Here is a 22,150-nt window from a genome sequence, read left to right on the forward strand (position 1 = left end):
GGTGGGTGACTTGTGGCTGGGGGTATTGTCACTTTTATGCTTTCGTTTCTTTCCTAAACATGACTTCAGTCCACTCCAGTAGCAAGCCAAGGACTGAAGACTAGGTGTGCTTGCCTGCCATGGGGGGAGGCGGGGGGAGTGCTTGGAGCGATGATGTTTGGCGGGGCAGGCATGGTGAGGGGTGCAGCGGACGGGGCAGTGAGGATGTGGATGGTTGCTTTAGGGTTTCCATATTTCCAGGTCCAAAATACAGGACACCTGTCACATGGCGGAGGGGGGATGGGGGGGATATGACAGGGTGAGGGCAGGGACATGCCAGTGCCCTGTCACTGCCCATGCTGTTGCCCCTCAGTGCCAAGCCACAGCCCCCGCCAGCCCTGCTGCTGCCCCTCACTCCCAACCCACTGACCCCAGCCCTGCCAGTGCCCCTCACCCCCAAACTGCAGTACCCTGCCCCCCGGGCCATGATGCTGCCCCTCACTCCAGACATCAAGTAACTGGGAATTACTGGTTGTGGTTTCAACTTGCTCTTCCTTCTTTCTTTCATACAGCTACAGAAAACTGGAGAGCTTCTTATCCCAGGATACAACCATGGGATCCTTTGGAGACACAGGAAGGTAAATCAAATAGAGATGTCAATTCTCACTGTTATACGCTCTTTTTGCCTTGCCGAATTTGAGAGATTCAGGTGTTACTTGAAGAATGCAGTGCTCAGCAGATCTTCACAATGCGTGGTAAGGAAATGAGTAGTGCGTGTGATCAAACACTCCTGTCGCTGTCGACAGCAGCACGTGATGTTAAATGTGATAATGCCATCTCTGTGTAACGACTCTGTTTTCATGGCGAGGGGAAGGGCAGGGAGCTGCACTGGAAAGAAGATGGCCCAGCCAGGTGTCTGTGCATAGCAGTGGAGTGAGCTCTGGAGCAGGGCCAGAAAAGATCCCCCGAGGCCCGCAGACGACAATGAAGCCTTACTTCATTTTCATTTCCCCTCTTTATTCTAGGGAAGGAGAAGATGCTATTGAGGCTAACTTGGCCCTGGTTGAGCACTGAGGAAAAGGGCTGAGGGCTCAACCCAACAAGAACAGTTTTTCTGTTGGCTTTTTTGGTAATTGAACTGACCCCTAAATTCTGCTTCCAGTTTCATTGGTTGCCGTCCATTGACTCTGGGGGATTTACATAAGCAAAACCTGATTATTAAAGTGTTTTGTGTTGGATGATAGCCTTGAACGGTCTTCTTTGGGGTCTTCTTCTCCTTTAATGTCTTAGTAGTCCCATCAATGCACTGTTTCTTTTCCAAGTTTCCTGCTTTAATCTATTTTAAAAATGTATTTCTATGTGTTTAATTGGGCGTCCAGCCTGGAATAAACTCCCCGCAGTGGTGGTTCATAGCTTCATAGATGTAGGGTGGGAAGCGACCCGAGCAGATCATCGAGTCGGACCCCTTGCCCTGGGCAGGAATGAATACTGGGCTCATATGAGCCCTGGTACGTTGAAGCTCATGTGACCCAGCTGGGTAGTTATCCAGGCTCCTTGGAAAGACCCCCAAGGTAGGAGCCAGCACCACTTCCCTTGGCAGCTGGTTCCAGATCCTGGCCGCCCTGACTGTGACCCTGAGGGGTGCAGTCACCTCCCTTGGAAATCTTCAGGAGGAGACGGAAATGTCACCGCGCCGCGGTCACTTGACCCCCTGTGTCTTGTCCTGCCTGGTGCAGGGGTGGACCCGAGGATCGACAAGGTCCTTCCAGGCCTGACAGTGCATGAATCGACGAACAGTTTGCTCCCCACGTAACATCCTGGTCTCCCCTTCTCACGCTGGACTTCAGGCTCTGTGGGCTTCTTTTGGATTTCAATTTCCATTTTCTAAACGAGTTGATGCAAACAGTCTCCTAAAACTTGCTATTTAATATCATAACACTTTTCTTTCATGCCTTCCTGCTTCCTTTTTTTGTTAAGAGGTCTGGCTCTGTGGCAGTGTGCTCATGGTCCGTGTCTCCATTATGGCATGCTTTTGAAATTAAAGTAAGGATATACATTTATTTAATTTTAACTTTAGGATCTTCCCCATTTTTCTTTACACAATTCCTCTTTCTAAAACACAAGACCACGGCACTAAGTTGAAATATTCTTCTTTATGAATCCTGTGGTATTAATACCATTGGACTAACTCTGGGTGTCCGTCTTTCTACTGCCTGCTGGAGCGCGGTGATGTCCAGGCTCTGGCAGACTCGGTTCATATAGTTTGCTCCAACGTGCTGCATTTCCAGCGTGTCAGAGCAGGCTCCCTGCCTGCGTATAGGAGCTCATAGTGACTCACTGAAATAATAGAAAAGTTTTTGCATTTTGCTTTTAGTAATGCATGCTTTCAGCAGTATTGTGCTCACCTTCTGTATCCATTTCTTCAGCTTTCATTTTAAGGGTTTTTGTCTTAAGAATGATACATTTCATCTATCAGTTATCAAAATTAGACTATATGCCATTAAGAGGAAAACAGTATTCATTCATGAGATGCTGCAGGAGATTTTCAATCGAAGACAGAAACATACTGTGTCCTAGGCAGGCATTTCTAATTCGTCATCCTCTCAGTGTTGCCTAGGCGCAAAGCTCTACTTTATAAATCCCAGGGGAATCTCACATCTTCCAGCAGTTTGGATGAGAGGTTTTTTCATGGACTCCTCCCCTCCAGGTTGCTGTGGCACAGGCTGCTTCCCTCCCGTCCATGTTACCCCCTTATGGTAATTCAGACCATTGCTCACATGAGAAAAGATGATCAGGACAGCGGTTACTAGAACTTCATTTCCCTGCAATGCAAGAAGTGTTTTGTCCTGCCTACAATGTAAATGCAAAACACGGAAATCTTCACCACTGTTTAGTCTTCCTGAAACTTAATTCAACATATCTCAGCTCAGAGGACACAGAGTAAAGTAGATGAAATGAAGTTAATAATCCTTGCATTTTCTTTTTAACTTCTCCCTCTCCCATTGACATGGATCTTCTCCCACCCTGGCTGCAACACTTGTGGTTCCCCTGTCACTTGTTGTGCACATAATTCAGCACTAGTCCTTCACTCCTGGAGAGACTGTCCCATCATTTCAGACCTGTCCCCTGGATAACGTCTTTCCATCGTTCCCCCTCATTCTTCTCCCCCAGGCCCTAGCTATCAGGTGTGCTACGTGTCTGTGTATCTGCCGGGGGTGGCCGAAGGTCAGTGGTATGTCCAGTCTGTATTTTGGGAAGCACTTTGCAATCTTTCAGGATGAATGACGATGCATGGATATAAAAGCAGGGCACAGTCATTAGGAGTGTGTCTCCACATGCTGGGGCATGCGGTTGCCACAGCAAAAATAGAGGTGACATAAATTTCCTTTATGCTGTGGTGCAAGCCCTTGCACATGGGATTGGTGCAGGGCAAGCTGTCTTGGGTGGGGGTGGGAGGCTGGAGCCAGCAGCTGTGCTGGCCCCAGCAACTTGACTTGGGGCCTCCCAGGGCAGCAGTGGCAGCAATCCTGCTGCTTGGAGACTGCCCAGGTGCCAGAGCATAGCTCTGTCCAGCCAGGCTCTGTTTCTGGCAGCACACGTAGGTGCCATGTGCACTGTGCCACCTTTGATTTCTTTTGTTTTTTGACACCAGGAGCTCCCAGTGTCAAATTTGGGCACCACACTATAAATCTGCAGCATGGCAAAGGAGTGCACATGTGCCACGTGTGGTCTATGGGGCCTGAAACGGGTTTGAAGTACCACAAACTGCATGTGCACACTCATCGGGACACGATTGATGTGTGCAAAGAAATGGCACAATGCATGTTGATTTATTTTTCTGTTTTTGTGTCTCTGATTTATTTTTGTTTTCTTTTGAAAGGTATAGATGTGCTTAGCACCCAGAGAGTGGTGGTAGCTGGGTCGTTCTTGGCCCGGATGGAGGTGGGCAGTGGGGTCTCGTGGGGTTTGGTCCTTGAACCGGTGTCATTTAATATTTTCATCAGCGATTTGGAGGACGGTATGGAAAGCACCCTCTGCAAGTTCGCAGATGATACTAAGTTATGGGGAAAAATTAATACACTGGAGGGCAGGTAGCAGATACAGGCTGACCTGGACAGGTTGGATCAATGGACGGAACAAAATAGGATTGAGTTCAACAAAGATAAATGCAGGGTACTGCACCGAGGCAGGAGGAATCCCCAGCACACCGCCAGGTTGGGGCATGACCTCCTCAGTGGCTCAGAGGCTGAGAGGGATCTTGGAGTCACAGTTGACTCCAAGATGAACATGAGCCGGCAGTGTAATGAGGCCATCAACAAAGCCAATCGCACCTTGTCGTGTATTAGCAGATGCATGAGCAACAGATCGAGGGAGGTGATGCTCCCGCTCGATGCAGCACTGGTCAGGCTGCAGCTGGAGTACCGTGTCCAGTTTTGGGTGCCGTACTTCAGCAGGGACACGGAGAACTTGGAGAGGGTCCAGAGGAGGGCCAGTCGCATAATTAGTGGTCTCTGTGAAAGACCCTGTGAGGGGATGTTGAGAGATCTGGATTTCTTCGGTCTTTACAAGAGACGGCTGAGGGGCAACCTCGAAGCCTCCTATAACTTCATCAGAGAGGATGGCAGGGAATTGGTGATGCGCTGTTTACCAGAGCACCCCAGAGAGTAACTCAGAATAATGGGTGCAAACTAGCGGAGAGTAGATTCAGGTTTGACATTAGGAAGGCATTTCTTACAGTAAGGGTGGCCAGAATCTGGAACTGGCTTCCAAGAGAGGTGGTGCTTTCACCCAACTTGGAGGTCTTCAAGAGGAGGCTAGATAGGCACCTGGCTGGGGTCCTCTGACCTCGGCCCTCTTTCCTGCTGAGGCAGGAGGTCGGACACGATGATCCTTCGTGGCCCCTTCCGACTCAACAGTCTATGAATCTTAACACCTAATCATCTTGGCTCCTTACACTACTGGAAGTAATAACTTCCAATTAACCAGGTTTTGAACTCCTCAACAGGGCACAGCAGGAGGAGGACTATGGGTGCAGCTGCATCCCTCTGCCTTCTTTCCTCCAGCGCCGCCGCACCCGAGAGCCGAGGCCCCGAGCAGGCAGCCAGGAAGGGCAGGAGCAGCTATTTGACAGCGGAGACTGGAGGACCTTGCAGGCTCAATGGAGGCAGCAGCTGCAGCTGCAGGTAAGTCTGTGGAGGAAGGGGACAGGGCCGTGGGTGGGGGGCAGATGGAGGCCCCAGTAGGGCTCTGGGGATGGGGGACAGCAGCCACTCCAAAATTCACCATAGCCCCCCGACCCCCCACCCAGCACCACTGCCACCCTCCCCAAGTTTCAGAGTGGGGAGACTGCTTGTTTCATGACTGATGTCATGATTTTCTTCTTTTGTTTCACAGGTCATGCAGAAAAATGTAGATGCTCTTCTGGAGGGTTTTGGGAACATATATACATTTTTCGCAACATACAGGACCTTTGCCTCTCCTGGTGAGGTCCTAGAAATGCTCCTCAGCAGGTAAGAGCCAAGAGCTGTGGAGGAAGCTGTGATGGCCTTTAGAGGTGGGACGTTGCAAGAAATGATCTCAAATAGTTTTGAAGATGGCATACTTAAGAAGTTAATGCTATGCATGTATTTCTAACGAGCTTGAAAAAGTCAGTGTTTCAGTTGAAACAGGGTTGAAAATGCCTCCTCAGAGCTGAGTACTTCCTCAAACAAGGAGACCAATAAGTAAATTGGACTGCTTGGTTCCTTAGTGGAAAGAGAGGACAGCTGGAGGCAAGCAGTCCTCCAAACAGCTCAACACACTGCTGGGAAAATCCAGAGTTAACAAATCCAGGCTGTCGCTGTCCCTGTGTGTAACTCTTTGCCGCATGAATCGGCCTGTGCTGGATCAGGACCTTTCTATCTCGTCCCCCTGCTCTCTGCAAGTCCGTTCATAGTGTCTGAGGAAGGCCAACAAAAGTCTGTAGCTCTCTGAACAAGTTATTGTCTCAGTGCCACCCTGCCCTGCGTCCTGCCTGCCCCTAGCAGTGGTCTCCAGAACAGGTATAAAGCATACCATTAGGCACCATGTCTCAGCATTAAATTCTCCCACAAGCATATTTCAAAGGAAAATGTGGGCAGCCTTTAATATGTATAGATTTGCAATGGCCAAGTTCTTCCCTACAACAGTCGGTAAAGAAGACTTCTATTTTTCCTAGCAGCAAATAATTAACATCTTTATTTTGCAACTAATTCTTCTAATGTAATGTAACACGAAAGGGTGGGCCAAATTGTACCATTTAGTTGCTGGAAATGCCCTGGTGTAGAAGGAAGCAGAAGAGGGAGGGGGACAGGGCTAAGACTTGACCTCCTTCCAGTCCTCTTTGTGGTGATATGCCACTGAAAGGTGATATCCATCTGAGAGTGAACAGCGAGAGCAGTGTCAATACTCTCACGACTTCAGAAAATGCGACAGCCCCTCTCCGCGTATGGAGAACATGAGGGGCAGAGGGGAAATCTTATCACAGCAGTTCTTCCCCAAAGGACAGTCTCAATCTGGTCCTCAGCAGGATGAGGGTGGGCTGACAGCTGGAGAAGAAATTATGTTAAACCAAAGTCCTGTAGAAAGAGACTCCTTGGGGCACAAGGGTGCTAACTACAGGGGCTGCCTGCCTCCTCGCTCCACTCTGTAGCACCTTTGTGCCCGGCCAGTCCCTCCATTGCCCATTGCTGCCCCCGAACTGGGACTGATGCTCCCTTTCAGCCTGGGACTCTTCTGCCCTTGCACAAAGTGCTGTGGTCCTGGGTGCACGTGCAGATGCTGTGCTTGGGAGCAGTTGACTCTGGTGTCAAGTGCACCAGACTTTATGGCTCGCCTTAATGTCACGTGTAGATGCACCCGATGTGCAACACACTGTCTTTGGTGCTGGACTAAGCCAGCAGCCCTGGGGTGGGAGCAGGTCTAGTTATCACCGATCTATATGCAGTCTTCTCCTTTCTTCCAAGCCCTCCCACCTTTCCAAGGACAAGGTCTGCTAATCTAGCTCTTCCATTTAACCAGATCCCCCCTTTGCTGTCCAGCCTCACTATTAGAAAAAAAAAAACATCTTATTTGAGTCTCAGTGAAAGCGTGATGTAGCCATGATAGTCCAGTAATTATGGGAAAGGCAGGGATTTCTGAAGAAACCTCTCACATCTTTTACTCTGCTCAGGGTCACAACCTGATCCTTGTCCCCCCAAACTGGCCAGATTTGGTTTCCTCTCTGACTTGGGGAGTGGTTTTCCTGCTGCTCTTTTGTGCTTTTGCAGACTAATCAGAATAGTGATAAGAACGTAAATGGATATGACAAGGACATTTTACTAAGGCGTAGTTACATTCTTGTCCGTCATGATCTCTGATCACACCTGCTGGTCCTATTACCCTGATGGGCTGTGCGGTCTAGTGGTGCTGAAGAGTCTAGTGGTGCTGCCCTTCCAAGTATGTTGCGCTTGTTTTTTAAATAACTCTCTAAAATATCCATTTTGATGTTTAGGCATGGAAAGCTGGAGACCTTGAGCTGCAGAGGAGATGAAAGTCCAGATTTCTCTGCGGACTCCAGGGCAGTCCTCAGGAAGTAAGTGTGCTGTACAGCAAAACCTCAGTCAGGATTCAAGGGATGTGGTAAAACTAATCATCTTTCATATATATATATATATATATATATATATATATATATATACACACACACACACACGCACACATGCACACAGAGCCATCCTTATTGGTATCAGCAAAGAATTCACTGTATCATGCCTACATTAATTGACACAGACTGGGATGCTGCCCCAAAACTGAACAGAAACTGTCCTTTATTTTGGGGTCAATAATTTCTGGGGGACAAACAAAGCATGCTTGTTGCCCTTGCTTCTTTTCACCACATGTTATGCAAATATGCATGTTATTGTCTGTTGTGGATTTCATTTTCTATTCTGGAAATGCCAACATACTCTAGGGGGGATGTAGCCCTGATTGTGCTTGCATGTGATGCATGTGTGTATGTCTGTGAGCATGTGTTTGTGCATGCATGTGCCTGTGTGCACACGTGCATGTGTACATGCATGTGTGTGCACACATCTTTGGCATGCACAAGTGTGTGCTTGCATGTGTCTGTGCATGCTCAAGTGTGCATGTATCTGCATGCATGTTTCTGCATGACTGTATCTCTGTGTCCTTGCATGTGATGCATGTATGTGTGTATGTCTGCGTGAATGTGTTTGTGTGCATGCAGGTGCTTGTCCCCAAAATCCTACATGCTGGAATTGCTTAAGCATTGGTTAATTGGTCATTTGATTAATCATTCATCCTTGTGGATTTTTAAATTGTGTTTACATTTGGATGTTCAAAATGGTGAAACTGAACCTTTCTTAAATGGAAAAAGATGTCTTCTTCTGCCTCTAGTTCCATACGGACCATTACTTAGTTTTTAAGAGGCAGGAGTCTAATGAACCTTCCCTCAGCACAGCTATACATTGTCATCTGCATGCTCTGAGGTTTGGTATGCACTGGCAGTATAAAGGACTTGAAGGATTATATTTGATCCCCCCCTTGTTGATCCCGCTGACTCCCTTCAGCTCTCGGCAGTGAGTGTATGGCTCTGAGTTTCTCTATAAGAGTGATAGCACAGCTTCCGGCAAGTAAATTAACACAGTTTCCCACATTAAGTAAATTGTCTTAACTCCCATGATCTTGCTTGTCAATGATTGGATTTAAGCAAGGGTTCAAGTAGCTTCAATTCTTTCATTTCTTTTGGGAAAAAACAAGTTCCACATCCTTTTCTGTCATGTGCCATCTCGTCAGTACCCCAGGACTAGTAAATCCAAGACGAGAGTCTAACTTCCAAGCCCTTACACAGCATCTTCCCTCCCAGAAACAACCTTTCTACAAAGTTTCATGAATAGGGTTTTTAGTTTTCCGAAGTATAGCATTGCTCATTCCTAAGACATTCTGGCAGGGGGGTGTTACAGAGAAAGCCACAGGTTTTCAAACCACACTACAAAATGATTATTAATACTTACCATTACACGCTATAAAATATCTGACCTACCAGTCCCACCATCGGGAAATCCTCTTAACTGGGTGGCTGTGGGGTTGTGAAGTGCGAGTATGGCATGTTCTGGGAAGCAGCAGCTGTTGAGTCTGGACCTGAGATGGTCGAAGCTCGATCTTATCTCTAAGTCTGATGTTAATAAAGTGCTGAATAACCTGCTTGTCTTTGGGTTTACTTGGGAAGAAATATGAATTAGTGGCTAAAGTAATGGCCTTGGAAACCAGGACTTCCTGAGTCTACTGGCCACTCTGGAACAGATGTGTTTTAATCCCCTATATACTTTGCTTAAGGCTTTATCAGAGCCTCTGGAAACTGCAGCGGGGAGCCGCAGCCAGTCTTGGTCCCAGTCCTGATCTGGATGCATGGGGAGGGGCAGTTTGGGTCAGGGCAACCCCAATCCAGATGTGTGGGGGAGGGGAAGGGAAGAGTGGCCCGGATGTGGGGGATGGGGGAACAGCTGGATCCTCCCCCTCTATGTGACACTGGTCAGGCTGCAGTTGGAGTACTGTGTCCAGTTCTGGGCGCTGCATTTCAGGCGGGACGTGGACAGCATGGAGAGGGTCCAGAGGAGGGCCACCCGCATGATCCGGGGACAGCAGGGCAGACCCTATGAGGAGAGGCTATGGGACCTGAACCTGTTCAACCTTTGCAAGAGAAGGCTGAGGGGGGACCTGGTGGCCATCTGTAAACTTACTACAGGAGACCAGCGGGGTTTGGGAGAGACCTTGTTCCCCTGAGGGTCTCCCTGAGTAACAAGGAATAACGGCCGTAAGTTGCTAGAGAGTAGGTTTAGACTAGACATCCGAAGGCACTGCTTCACAGTCAGAGCGGCTGGGATCTGGCACCAACTCCCAAGGGAAGTGGTGCTGGCTCCTACCCTGGGGGTCTTTAAGAGGAGGCTCGACGTTTACCTGGCTGGGGTCATTTGAGCCCAGTTTTCTCTCCTGCCAGGGCAGGGGTCGGACTAGCAGATCTACAAGGTCCCTTCCCACCCTACATCTATGAATCTATGAATTGTAAAGTGGGTTTGCATTATGCAAATGTGACTGATGTGCCGTGCTCCAGGAATGCGTGTAGAGAAGAAATCGAAGGAAACCTGTATTTACTGTCTCCTGATACAAGAATTTAGGGCCACCTCATTAAATGATGAGGCAGCAGGTTTGAAACAACCAAAAGGAAGCACTTTTTCACACCTCACTAATTTGTGAAACACATCACCCCCAGATGTTGTGGAGGCCAGTACTATAACCAGGTTCAGGAAAAGATTGCAACTACCCTTTCGAAAGTTGTCAATCTGGGGCTGTCAGTCATAGGGCTTAGGGATGTCCACGTGCGTGGTGACTTAGCAAACATCGAGACGGAGGATGCATCTCTCTATTCACTTTCTCCTACTTGTCCTCCAAAACATCTGCTCCTTACCACTTGTGGAGACAGTGTTGTGAGCTAGCGGGGCCTCTGCTCTGAGCCAGATTGTGATTCTTACGGTCCTATGTATCATGTCTGTACAGGAGAATGGGCATTATTCCTGCCTGTCTGTGGGAGAGCAAGGGGAGAGACTGGCAGACCTCAAAAGCTGTGGTAGTGACTTAGCTGAAGTTTACCCACTCAAGTAGGCATTTCTTCTTTGTGTGACACTAGGAGAGAAGCACTGCAGAAAGTGGCCCAAATGTAGCAAGAAAAAAAGAAAGCAAGAAAAGTAGAAAGCGAGAAAGCCAGGCAATTTGTATGTTGTGTAAAGGTTGTGTTTGGGGCAGGATGTTCGTGTTTTCCTGTGTCTCTTTTACTTTGTTTGCTGTAATACTAGATCAAATTGGAGGATGGTGATATAGCTAAAAATAGTTATAATTGTCCTATATTTTGCATCTTGAGGATACAATTCAGTGTTCATTCACTAGTTTGATGAGTAATTAAGAGTGGTAAAATGTGTGTGAGTGAGTTTAGACCAGGATTACGGAAAAAGGTGCCCAGATCAGAATGCCTTGCTTGCTCATAGCAGAAGGAATAGATTCATCTTTTTATACAAGTTTGAATGACAAATATCACTGTTACAAAGACTGATTATGACTGGATTTTGTCAATGTATTTCTTTTCAGTCCAATCATCTTCTTCTTGAAAACTTGGCTGCGCTTCAGCCCTGAAGATTTCAAAGAGCCACCGAAGTACCACACACTACAGAAAGTAATAGCACACCTGAACAAGAATGTCCCTGGCTGTGACATTGAAATGGAGGCCAAACACCTCCTCCACCAGTTTCAAAACGAAGCAGAAAATGAGAGTAAGTTATATTTTTTTTCAAGCTATCACTTCATCATCTCCGAAACTGCACTAAAGAATTGCATTTTGGGAGGTAAATGTTAGCAACAATTATATTGCCAGGGCCTAATCCTGATATCACTTACGCGACAGGATCAGGCCCTGTAGACCTTTGGGTTTTTCTGGCTCTGTCCCTGGTGAATCTCTCCTGGGAGAGTGGGTAAAGAGTGGGTAGAAATACAAATCTGCAGTGGGGAATCACAGGCCTGGTCGTGCGGATTGGAAACTGGGAACTTGGCATTTCAGAGAATTTGCCAGCGCACAAGAGTCAGAGCAGCAGCCAAGAGGCAAATTGCCTTTGCATTTTCAGCACCTTGGAAGTATGGCCAAAGCTGCTCTCTACCTACTTTTCCCCTTGCAAAGAGAAAAATCTCATCAGGTGTTACCGTGCTCTGACCAAAGGCAGCTTCAGGCAAAGCCTTTTTGTCGTGAAGCATGTCTTGCTAGTGACCACCATAGCACAGGAAGTGCGTGTGACTGTTGTTTCCTCTTTGAGTGATGGGCTTCTGACCTCCAAGGACAGAGAAATAACTTACATTCCAGGTCAAAGACCTGCTGAAACAATGGTGAGCTGTGGCAATATAAGAATGCTATATGTCCAGCGTCAAATTGACACACGGTCCTTAACCCAGTTAGAAACTTTCCTGTGGCAAATCACTTGCTGGGTATGCTTCTTGGACCTGGTGCAATGTGCTAATGTCTCGCTTTGGCACAGAAGTGAAAGGAAATGATATATGAAATAGAGGATACAAAAGCAAAGCAGTATTTTAACCCCATAAACTTGACCTGGTGGATGTTCCAGAAAGAAGGTGTTATTTTAGAATTGGGTTCACCGCCAGATAAACTCAGGCATTTAAAGGTGGTTAAAAGATGCATTGCATCCCTCAAAAAGGGAGTTCCCCAGCCAACTTTTTCTTCAGCCCCAAAAACATTCATATCTCCAAGGTTGCTAATAGGTGTCTAATGAGGTTCTGTCCTGGATTTGGTTCCAGTGGGCCAAGAAAATGTTCAGGTCTATGTTTCGATCCAACTCTTGTTCAAGGCAAGCAGAAGTTTCCAGGGGTTTTGTTCTTGCATTTATTTCTTGTAGTAATATTTGAAAAAGGTTCTTGAACTTTGAGTGACAGACACCTCACTTGACTGAGAAGTGTCAATGAGTTAGACTATAGGGGAAATGCCAGTGGAAATTAAGAGGTTAACATCTTGTAGAACAAGATTTAGAGTTGATTTTACTGAGTTAAGATAAAGAGAGAGAGAGGGGAGATGCCAGTTGGGGAGAGAAGGAATCAGAAATGGAGGACAGAGAGCTGAATTTTGTGAACAATTGTTAAAAATTCTATTTATGTGGCTTCTTTTCATAAACTATCCATACATAACTAAGGCTGGTAGAGCCATTTTCACTCACCTCATTTAGCTCAAAATAAACTGGTGTATCTAGGCCAGCCTGGGGACCATCCTGCGGACCAGCCAGGAGACCAGCCCAAGGGCCAGCCCGGGGAACTGCCTGAGGTCCAGCCCGGGAAGCAGCCCAAAGGCCAGCCCAGGGAGCAGCCGGAGGACCAACCTGGGGACCATCCCGAGTGCCAGCCCAGGGACCTGCCTGAGGTCCAGCCTGGGGAGCAGCCTGAGGGCCAGGCGGAGGACCAACCTTGGGACCAGCCCGAGGGCCAGCCCAGGGACCAGCCCGAGGCCCATCTGGGGGACCGACCTTGGGACCTGCCTGAAGTCCAACCCAAGGGCCAGCCCGGGGTGCAGCCCGAGGGCCAGCCCGGGGAGCAGCGGGAGGAACAACCTGGGGACCAGCCCAAGGGCCAGCTAGGGGACCTGCACGAGGTCCAGCCCGGGGTGCAGCCCGAGGGCCAGTCGGAGGACCAACCTGGGAACCAGCCTGAGGGCCAGCCCAGGGACCAGCCCGAGGACCATTTGGGGGACCGACCTTGGGATCTGCCCGAGAGCCAACCTGGGGACCTGCCCAGAGTCCAGCCCAAGGGCCAGCCCAGGGACCTGTCCGGGGACCAGCCCAGGAACCTGCCTCAGGAAAAGGTATGGTCTAGAACCTTTTGTTTAAAGTATTCAATTTGAAAAGGGGATGAGGAATTGCCAATATTTGTCTTATAAGTGAAAATTGAATTTCCACATGCATTGTTTACTCCTGTCCCCCAGAAAGCTGTTTATAGCTGTGACCAAACACAAGTGCACGGCTGCAAACAGCTTAAATGGCCCACTGGGTGAAAATCTGGCCCCTCATTGCATGTGGTGTCAGCTAAAGATGTTTCAAAACGTAGTGTCTTGTGTAACGTGTGTCTGCTGGGGCTCCCAACCTGTGGGTGTTTTCAGAATGGGAGGGGGGCAAGGGAGCAGAAGGAGTTGAGTCTTAGGGTTTTTCAGCCCCCCCTACAGAGTGCGGCCAGTGTATTACAGGCCCCCCAAAGTGGGGTGGCTCCAATTCACCCACTCCACCCCTCAACACCAGCTGCAGAGCCCCAAGAACAAGCTCCCTCCACTGCCTTTCCCCACTCCCATTCTGAAACAGCCAACACTGGCACAGAGCTTGGCCCTTGTTGTGGAAACCTGCTTGCAGGCTCCCAGCGGGCAGCTAGATCCCCACCCCTCCAGACCAACAGTGAACTTCTGTTTGGTCTCGGGCAATGTAGGAACTCAGAACGCTTTGCAAAAATCATTCTGAGTTAGAGCTGGGAGCTCCACTTCTCTCTGCACCCTTACGGCACGTCCACACATGCAGCATGTGTGCTTGCAGCATCTCAAATAGGAGCGGCACGTATTTGAGCCGGGGATTTCTGCCTCACCAAATGCCTGGCCACACCCTTTGGTGTGGGGCAAGTTGTGCCATCTGGGGCAAAATAAGCCCGCCCAGCTCCTCCCAGATCTGCAGCGAGGGGGAGATAGAGCCTGGGGCCAGCAGCTGCTTGCAGGAGTGAGGTGGGACAGGGGGTGGGGATAGGTGTGGTGGGATTGTGGGGGGGCTGTGGGTGAGCGGGGACTGTGGGAGGATGCTGCTCAGGTAGGGTGGGTCCTCTGCCCTCCAACAGGGCATAGCTCCCCAACACAGCACATGGACTGCCGCCCCCAGGACCACAGCATTCCCCCCCTGCCAGGCCCACATGCCCCCTGCAGGGCCCACAGCTCCCCCACATAGCCTACCCCCACAATACCTCAGCCCCCCATGCACAGCACGCAGCTCTCTGGGAGCAGCAGTGAGCACTGGGGCACTTGGGGCCTCCTGGCACATCCCCCCATGTGGCACAGCAGTGCGGCTTGGCACTGGCCGCTGCTCTGCCACATCACCTGGGCCCACTCCCGGAGACCACCTGTCATGCTGGCCCAGGTCCTGTGTGCATGGGTACCACGTGCCATCGGGTGGGGCCTGTTTCATGCGCGCAGGACCCATCCCACCTCAACACACAGTCCCCGTGAGGGGCACGGGGCACCCGCAAGTGACAGCATGAGTGGCCCAGAGCTACCCAAAAGAGCATGGTGCTATACTAAACCAGGCCAGGCCTCGGCTGAGTTGCCCTGCCCCCCCAGTGAGGAAGGGATTGGGGCTGGGGCTGGGGCTGGGGCTGGGACAAGCTGCCCAGCTGGGGCAGGGGGATGTGGGACTTGGGGAGGGGGTTGGGGGTGGCGCGGCTTGCTCTGGGTGGAAGGGGGCAAACAGCAGCAGGGCATAGCCCCCACTCCTGGCACTGCCGCACTTGCATCCTGTGCCCCCTCACCCCAGATGGGCAACTGGCGGGCGATGCCCTACTGTCACTTACCCAGCCAGGGCAGCGGGATGTGGGACTTGGGAAGGGGGTTGGGGGTGGCGCGGCTTGCTCTGGATGGAAGGGGGCAAACAGCAGCAGGGCATAGCCCCCACTCCTGGCACTGCCGCACTTGCATTCTGTGCTCCCTCACCCCAGATGGGCAACTGGCGGGCGATGCCCTACTGCCACTTACCCAGCCGGGGCAGAGAGGCACAGGATGTGGGCACAGCAGTGCGGGGAGTGGGGTCTATGCCCTGCTACTGCTTGCCCCCTTCCGCCTGGAGCAAGCTGAGTTTGCATTGTGCCCCTCCCTGCCATCCGTCCTCGCTGGGTAAGAGGCAGCGAGGCATATCCCCCACTCCCCGCACTGTTGTGCCCGCATCCCAGGCTCCCCTGCCCTCCTGCCCGTCCCATGCATCCCTCCCCAGCTGGGCAGAAGTCAGAGGAGTCTGTAAACACAAAGGAGTGCAGAAGATGGAAGCAAAGCTTCCAGGGTTTTGGAATATTACTTTCCATATCACAACCTTGCCCAATAGGTAAAGGCAGAGAAAGGTCAGTAGGCGCATCGGCCCTGCAGGAGCTCCTTCCTGAGCAAAGCTCATTGCGCAGTCAGGAATGCTACCGTTTCTTTCAGCAGACAAGGTTCTTTGGGTAAAAGTGCTGTCTTTTATTAGACCAACTAAACACCCATTTCAAACGGCAAAAATCAATATCTTCTGTGTTTCAGGGGTGTTAGTTGTAGATGGAATACTAAATATGAATACTTCATTACAAATACCAAACCAAGTTACTCCTGGAGGTAGGACACCACCACTAACAACATTCAAGTACCAGGCATAGACCCAAAATACCTGCTTCTGGTTCTGCTCTTTCATCCCTACTGCTTCCATCATGTTTCTGACTTTTTCCCTTCATTTATTTTTCATTATTTACCTCTCTGAATGCTCATCATCTCCTTCATGCGTACTTTCCATGGCCGCGTGTTCATCACCTCCTCCTTCCTCCACCTCTGATCTGCTCTGTCTGCACCTTACTCCCAGAAGAACGAAGACGCCTACATCATTCACTGCTCAGTGCCGAACAGTCAAGGTGTTGTGTACAAAGGCATTCTGGTAAGTGATGTGGAAGAGCTGTGTAGATTTATTACAGGATGTGTTTTCACTCGGGATGACAAGTTACATGTAAATTCTCTGCTGCTCTGATTCACACCAAGACAAAGCTTTGAAATATTAGGGGCCACCTCATGCCCTTCATTCTTAGGTGAATTGACATGGTTATTTTAGTAGTCAAAGTACATTCCACCTCCCAAACTTTTCTCTGGGCTTTCAGCTGGATAATATCCACCACTTGTCCTCAGTCATTGACTAAGGTACCAAGAAACCATGCACGCCATTTGTATGAATGGGCGTGTGTGCACAGGTAGGCAGACAGATACACTGAAGAGCAGCTTGGTGGCAAGTCACCGAAAGATGCTGTAGAGCACTAGAAAATTAGGATCCCAAAGGGCATATACTTCTAAATATCATAGTGTATTACCCCTCATTTTCTCTTATAGAAAAGTAGAGCTGGAAGAGACCTCAGGAGGCCATCTAATCTAACCCCCTGCTGAAGGCAGGATGATTCCTAACTAAACCTTTCCACTCAAGTTATGTCTGACCTATTCTTAATACTGCAGAAACCAAACTCCCACACAACTACTATTCTCAATGCCCAAAACACCAAGAAGAACCATAACCTGCTACAGTTAAAGCAAGGAGGCGGAGGTCCAATCCCAAATGTGGTGCTTGGTAGGACCCCGAGCAGAGAAGCAAAACCCAGGAACTTGTAGGTTTTTTTAGTTCTAACAAGAGCAATCAGCACACCCGAGTCCAAATCCCCAGCCAAGAGACAGTGTTCCCAGTGCGTTTGCTGTCCTTCCCAGTCTTGAGTTCTCTGCAAATTTGCTCAGGAAGCTCTTTATTCCTGCATCCAAATCATCTGAACAGCAGCGGAGCCAGGGCAGATCCCTGTAGGAGTCCACTCAAAGCCTCCTGCCGTTCCCACCTGGATCCAGGCAGAATGACCTTTGCTTGTGGCTGCTGAGCCAGTTGTCTATCTGCTTTGGAGTCATTTGCTTTTCCCCATGTTTCTCCCAGTTGTTTGTGAGAAGGTTGTATGGGCCTTTCCAGTGAAAGGGAAACCGTTTAGAGGGAAACCCTGGGCCAGATGCATGGTGAGGGAGATGCTGCTTGTGCCATCTCACTGGCCCAAGGTAGATTTAGGCAAGTAAAGCCTTGATGGCATAGGACCAGCCTAGTGGCTTCTGAGACTCTGCTACGTGTGGGTGACCATGCTGCGATGAAAGATTTCCGAGAGACAGAGGCAAAATAAAACAACATTCATAGTGGTCTTTTTTACACTAGGGACAAACCAAATCTAGAGACGCAGCTTGGTAGAGTAAAATACACACAGAAACCGTCACCCTTTGCTAGGATGTTCTGTGCACAACACTATTTCCATCTCTCTGTAATTTCCATTTGTGCACTGTCTGTACCTCAGCGATGAGACACCAAACCAACATGCCAGATAGATAAAGTGAAAACAAATGTCAAGAAACAAGGAAGTAAAATATTTCACTGCAAAATGCTTTTTCCAGTTAACGAGCCAAGACACAACTAGAGATGTGATCTCAAAAATTATGAGAAAATATGATCTGGACATGGAGGAAGCTGGAAACTACCAACTTGTGCAGGTCATTTCAGAACACAAAGGTAAGAGAGCAAAACTTTTTGCTGGTTCAAATATCCTCCTCATATTTGCAGAAGAACATGCCTATGAATCCATTTTAGAAATAGTGCAGTGCTTCATCTCATAGCCAGGTGGAGTAGACCTCCCTCTTGATTACCTGGTAGGAGTCAGCACACCTCTACTCCTCTTTGGGATGTCATGCATGCAGCTGGGGAAGACTGACAATTAGAGATCCAGCGCTGACATGTGTCCCGCTGTCTGAAGTCAGGGCCAAATGAAACAGAAGAAAGGTCTGGGAGCGTCACCTGTACCCTGACTGGTGCCCAGAAAGCCACAGGGACGACACAGTCCAGATCCACTCCCTGAAATCCATCCTGCTTGAAAAAAATCTATGACCTCTGCACCAGGAATTTGTGATGACTTGTGTAATCTCCGCATCACGGTATTAATTCTGGTGCAGCACAGTACAGCCTCCCTCTCCTCCAGTTAGTTAAGTATGGGCTGAAGCCGTTTTTTGTCCTGATATGTCCCGTCTCCTTGTGAGTGATTACATCCTTGACTTCAATAACTTCCTGGAGAAGACTGAAGTTTACTAGATGTTTCAAATGGGCACAGCTCCTTTCTTCCTCGTGCATGTAAACTGAGTCACAGGGCTATATCCCACTTCACCTTGTGTGCCTAACCAGCGTGGCCACAGCCACATAGCTGCCGTTTTGGATAGGGTTGTGCTGCAGCTCAGCATGTTTGGAGCCATGAACAGGTCAGATGCGCTCACTAGGCCGTACTATAAGTCATGACATTTTGGCTGGCCAAAAGCTCATTGGAGAGGTGGGAGGAGAATGAGGGCCCTCCCATACTTTAATGTTCAAGCTAATGGGAAGGCTACTCATCCAGGGAGCAGGACACCCAGGGCCTAGCCCCACCTTCCAGAGTTAGGAAGTATTTCCTCATTTCCAGCTTAAATGCCCCCTGTTGCAATGGAAGCCCGTTACTATACCTGCTATCATCACAGACAACTAGAGATCCTCTTTACAAGTAACAACGAAGATTTCTAACACCCCCTCCATTTTCTCAGGATTACATAATCCAGGTCTTCCAACTTTCCTGTCTAGGACAATATTAGACCCTTCCTCATTGTTGTTGCTCTTCTCCAGACTCTTTCCAGTTCATCTGTTTGTCGTAAAGCACGATGCCTTGAACTGGCCACAGTTTTCCAGCTAAGGCCTCCCCAATGCTGAATATCATTGAAAAATGGTTTCCCCTACTTTGCACACAACATGCATGTTAATACAGCCCCATATGCTCTTGTTCTTTATCAGTTTTTGTAAGAATATTGCAGTGATGACTCATATTTAGCTTGTGCTCTACTCCTGTAACTATTATACTATCCTTTCATTAATTTAAGACCATTTTTTCCAATTGGTCAAGGTCATTGAGAATCTTCAACCTATCTTCCAGATCATCTGCTGTCCTACCTCGCTTGGCATCATCTGCAGATTTCCTAAGTGTATGCTCAGTTCCTTGAGACCTCTAGGACACATTTTATGTGGACTGAGATAAGAGGTCATTAAACACATTGCCTTTTCCGTATTGAGCAATTTTAATTCCCTTTCCCCAGTCAGTAATGGACTTACACTTCCTTTGGTCCTTGACATGTAACTTCACAGGATGCTTGTGTGTCTCGGACTAGCTGTATTGCAGTGCCTTGGTCTGCCTGGAGTTTTCCTTTCTTGTCATCTGTAGTATTGTAGCTATGTTTCTACATTTGGAGAGATTCCTTGTTAAGTTTCAAGTCACAAAAGCATTTGCTGTTTAGACAAGCCAGTCCGTTGATGTGATTCTTAACCTTCCTTACACAGGGATGGCATATCCTAGTGCCCTTAATATTCTCTCGAAGGTACAACCAAATTCCCCGATTCCTTTTTCCTTTAAACTTACTGTCCATGGGATCCTGGCCACCAGTTGTTTGAGTTTTTGCATGCCCACGCTAATCTTTACTATTTATTTGAACTATTGTCATGCCAAAAGCCAGACTTATGGTCAAAGACCCTACTGGGGAAAGCACTGTATAAATCCAGAGCATCACCCACAGAATAGCTTCACCTTCACAGAGGGCTACTGGATTGTAGGCATTGTACTTGCAGTGTTTGGCAAGCCCTAAGCCTGCTGAGTATCTTGAGTGGCAGGAGGAGAGTCTACCATCAATCCCTGACCATTGCGAGGTCAAACTATCATCACCATCAAATCAGCAGCAGTATCAGGCCCTGCACTGGATTTACAGCCCTCTTTCACAGCCAGTGAAGAGAGGGAGGATGCAAAGGGAGGGGAGAAAGCCAGGTTGAGCAGGTTTCTTTCTGCTCGCCTCTGGGACCCAGCAACCCAACACCCCAGTGTCCCCCCTCCCCACACAGGCACCTTTTTGGAAAACAGCTGTCTCCCATTGCTAGCAGACAGGTACCTGTGAGCTCAGGGAGCAGCAATCTCCTCTGATGCCAAAAGGCAAAGTTCAATCCCTGCTCTTGGTTAATGATGAGGTAAAGGGGTTATTTCAGCTGAATGGAAAAGAATTTGCCTTGACCTTTTTGTTGAATAAAGGACCCAACACATGCAAGCTGTAGAAAACCACACATGGAAATGATGCATTAAGGAAGCAAGTCAAATGATTGCCTTTCAACCTAAATGTACAGCCCTGTGTGTATACGTCATGCTACTGTCTGTAGTCAATGATCTCAGAGCCAGAAAACTGTTTCATGTAGTGCACAGGTAAGTTTGGTGTTATCAGACTTCCAGAAGCATAATTTTGGACGGTACAACATCTTCTCATACTTTTGCTGGTGGGAAAGGAGATGTTATAATTAGTAAAAACCAAATTAAAGAACCTTATTTGGACTTCTAAGTGGCATGTGTCCAGCCAGCATGCACCTCTGAATGCTCACCAGTTTTCTATGCTTGCTTGCAGTGCTACTATCCAGAGTCAATCACTCGACGCTTCTTTGCTTTTCTCTTTCTGCAGAGCTAGTCTTCCCACAGGAAGCAAATGTGCTTTCTTATATGAACAGCCAGGGGAACGCAGACATCAGCCAAAGAAGAAAGCCAGCTTTCCATGCCTCCCCATTGTCTGCTGCAGCCAAGAAAAAGAGGAGGCGCCTACCTCGCCTCTTTAGAGGCAGCAGGGTCAGACCCGAATGAGAGCATCCTGACAAGGAGCTGACACGAATACCATTCTCAGGCTGGGGGAGACTGGGAACTTGTGGGGGGTTGGGGTGCAGGCATGGGAGGGATGGGGTCAGGTGGGAATGGGGAGCAGAAGGGAATATAATTTATGTTCAGGAGGGATGTTGGGCACAAGGAGTGGGAGGGAGAGGGGGAAAATGGGAGGGAGGTTTGTTACAAGGCGGGGATAAGGGTAGGGTTTTGCAATTGCAAGAAAGCAGACCCCTGGGTGGGGGAAGGGGTATATACCCTTCCCCTTGCCCCCCCAGCCCTGCCGGTGCCCCTCACTCCCAACCCACAGCCCCTTTCCCACCCACCCCCATACCTCCTGGTGCTCCTCCCTTATCCTGCAGAGAATGAAAGTAGCCATCAATCCCTTCTTCAATTGCCCTGATCCCCCTCAGCCTGCTCACCTCTGCCTGGAGCCCCCTCACCTGCCCCTCCAGGGCCTCAGTCCGGGCACAGGTGGGACAGGCAAGAGACTCCCGGCCCCCACGCTACCCCCAGGCCTCAGAGGTCCCGCCAGGCAGCCCCCGCAGACAGGGCTCAGGGCACTGCCCACCCATCCAAGGGGCCTGTCTGGGTGGAGGCCTCACAGGAGCTGCGGGCCGGAGGCAGCAGCAGGGCAGGGGCCTTGGCTGCGCTCCGTGTCACCACCCCATAGTAGCACCCCTCCTCCTTCACTTCCCTGAAGTCTCTGGCATAAGCCCCCATGTGCTCCTGCCCATGCCTGGCCTGTGAACTGCAGTCAAACTGCTCCCCTGTTGGCAGTCCCTGTTCGCTGGCTCCCTGGTCACAGCCTGGTCCCCAACAGTTTGTGATGCACAAACACTCTCGGGAGACGAGGTTAGTTATATGCTCAAGACCTTTCCCAGCTTTCATTGGCATGTATGGTTTTCAAACTGTTTTTGGAAGGCTTCTGGATCATCTCCATGTTTGTTGTGAGGGGAGATTGGTGTGTTCAGCCTGAGGGAGCAGCTGGGGCTCGCTAAGCGCCTGCAACTCCAGGGTTTGACTGCATCCTGAGTACTGCGAGATGGTGTTTGCACTTGAACCTGGCCTCTTGGCCACCATGCTCATGCTGGCGCTG

At 49.2% G+C, this 22,150-nt stretch overlaps 2 long non-coding RNA genes across 2 annotated transcripts; both read left to right on the plus strand.

The window, feature by feature from the left end:
- The first annotated feature begins 311 nt into the window (after positions 1-311).
- LOC132248392 (uncharacterized) lies at positions 312-1,217 on the plus strand. The gene is made up of 2 exons (XR_009459574.1): positions 312-617; positions 1,005-1,217. It is a non-coding gene; the product is annotated as an uncharacterized LOC132248392 (long non-coding RNA).
- A 14,888-nt stretch (positions 1,218-16,105) lies between these two features.
- LOC132248385 (uncharacterized) lies at positions 16,106-21,089 on the plus strand. Its single transcript, XR_009459565.1, has 3 exons — positions 16,106-16,232; positions 17,756-17,870; positions 20,861-21,089. It is a non-coding gene; the product is annotated as an uncharacterized LOC132248385 (long non-coding RNA).
- The last annotated feature ends 1,061 nt before the right edge of the window (positions 21,090-22,150 follow it).

The sequence above is a fragment of the Alligator mississippiensis genome, chromosome 1 (assembly GCF_030867095.1).
Source record: "Alligator mississippiensis isolate rAllMis1 chromosome 1, rAllMis1, whole genome shotgun sequence".
NCBI lineage: Eukaryota > Metazoa > Chordata > Crocodylia > Alligatoridae > Alligator > Alligator mississippiensis.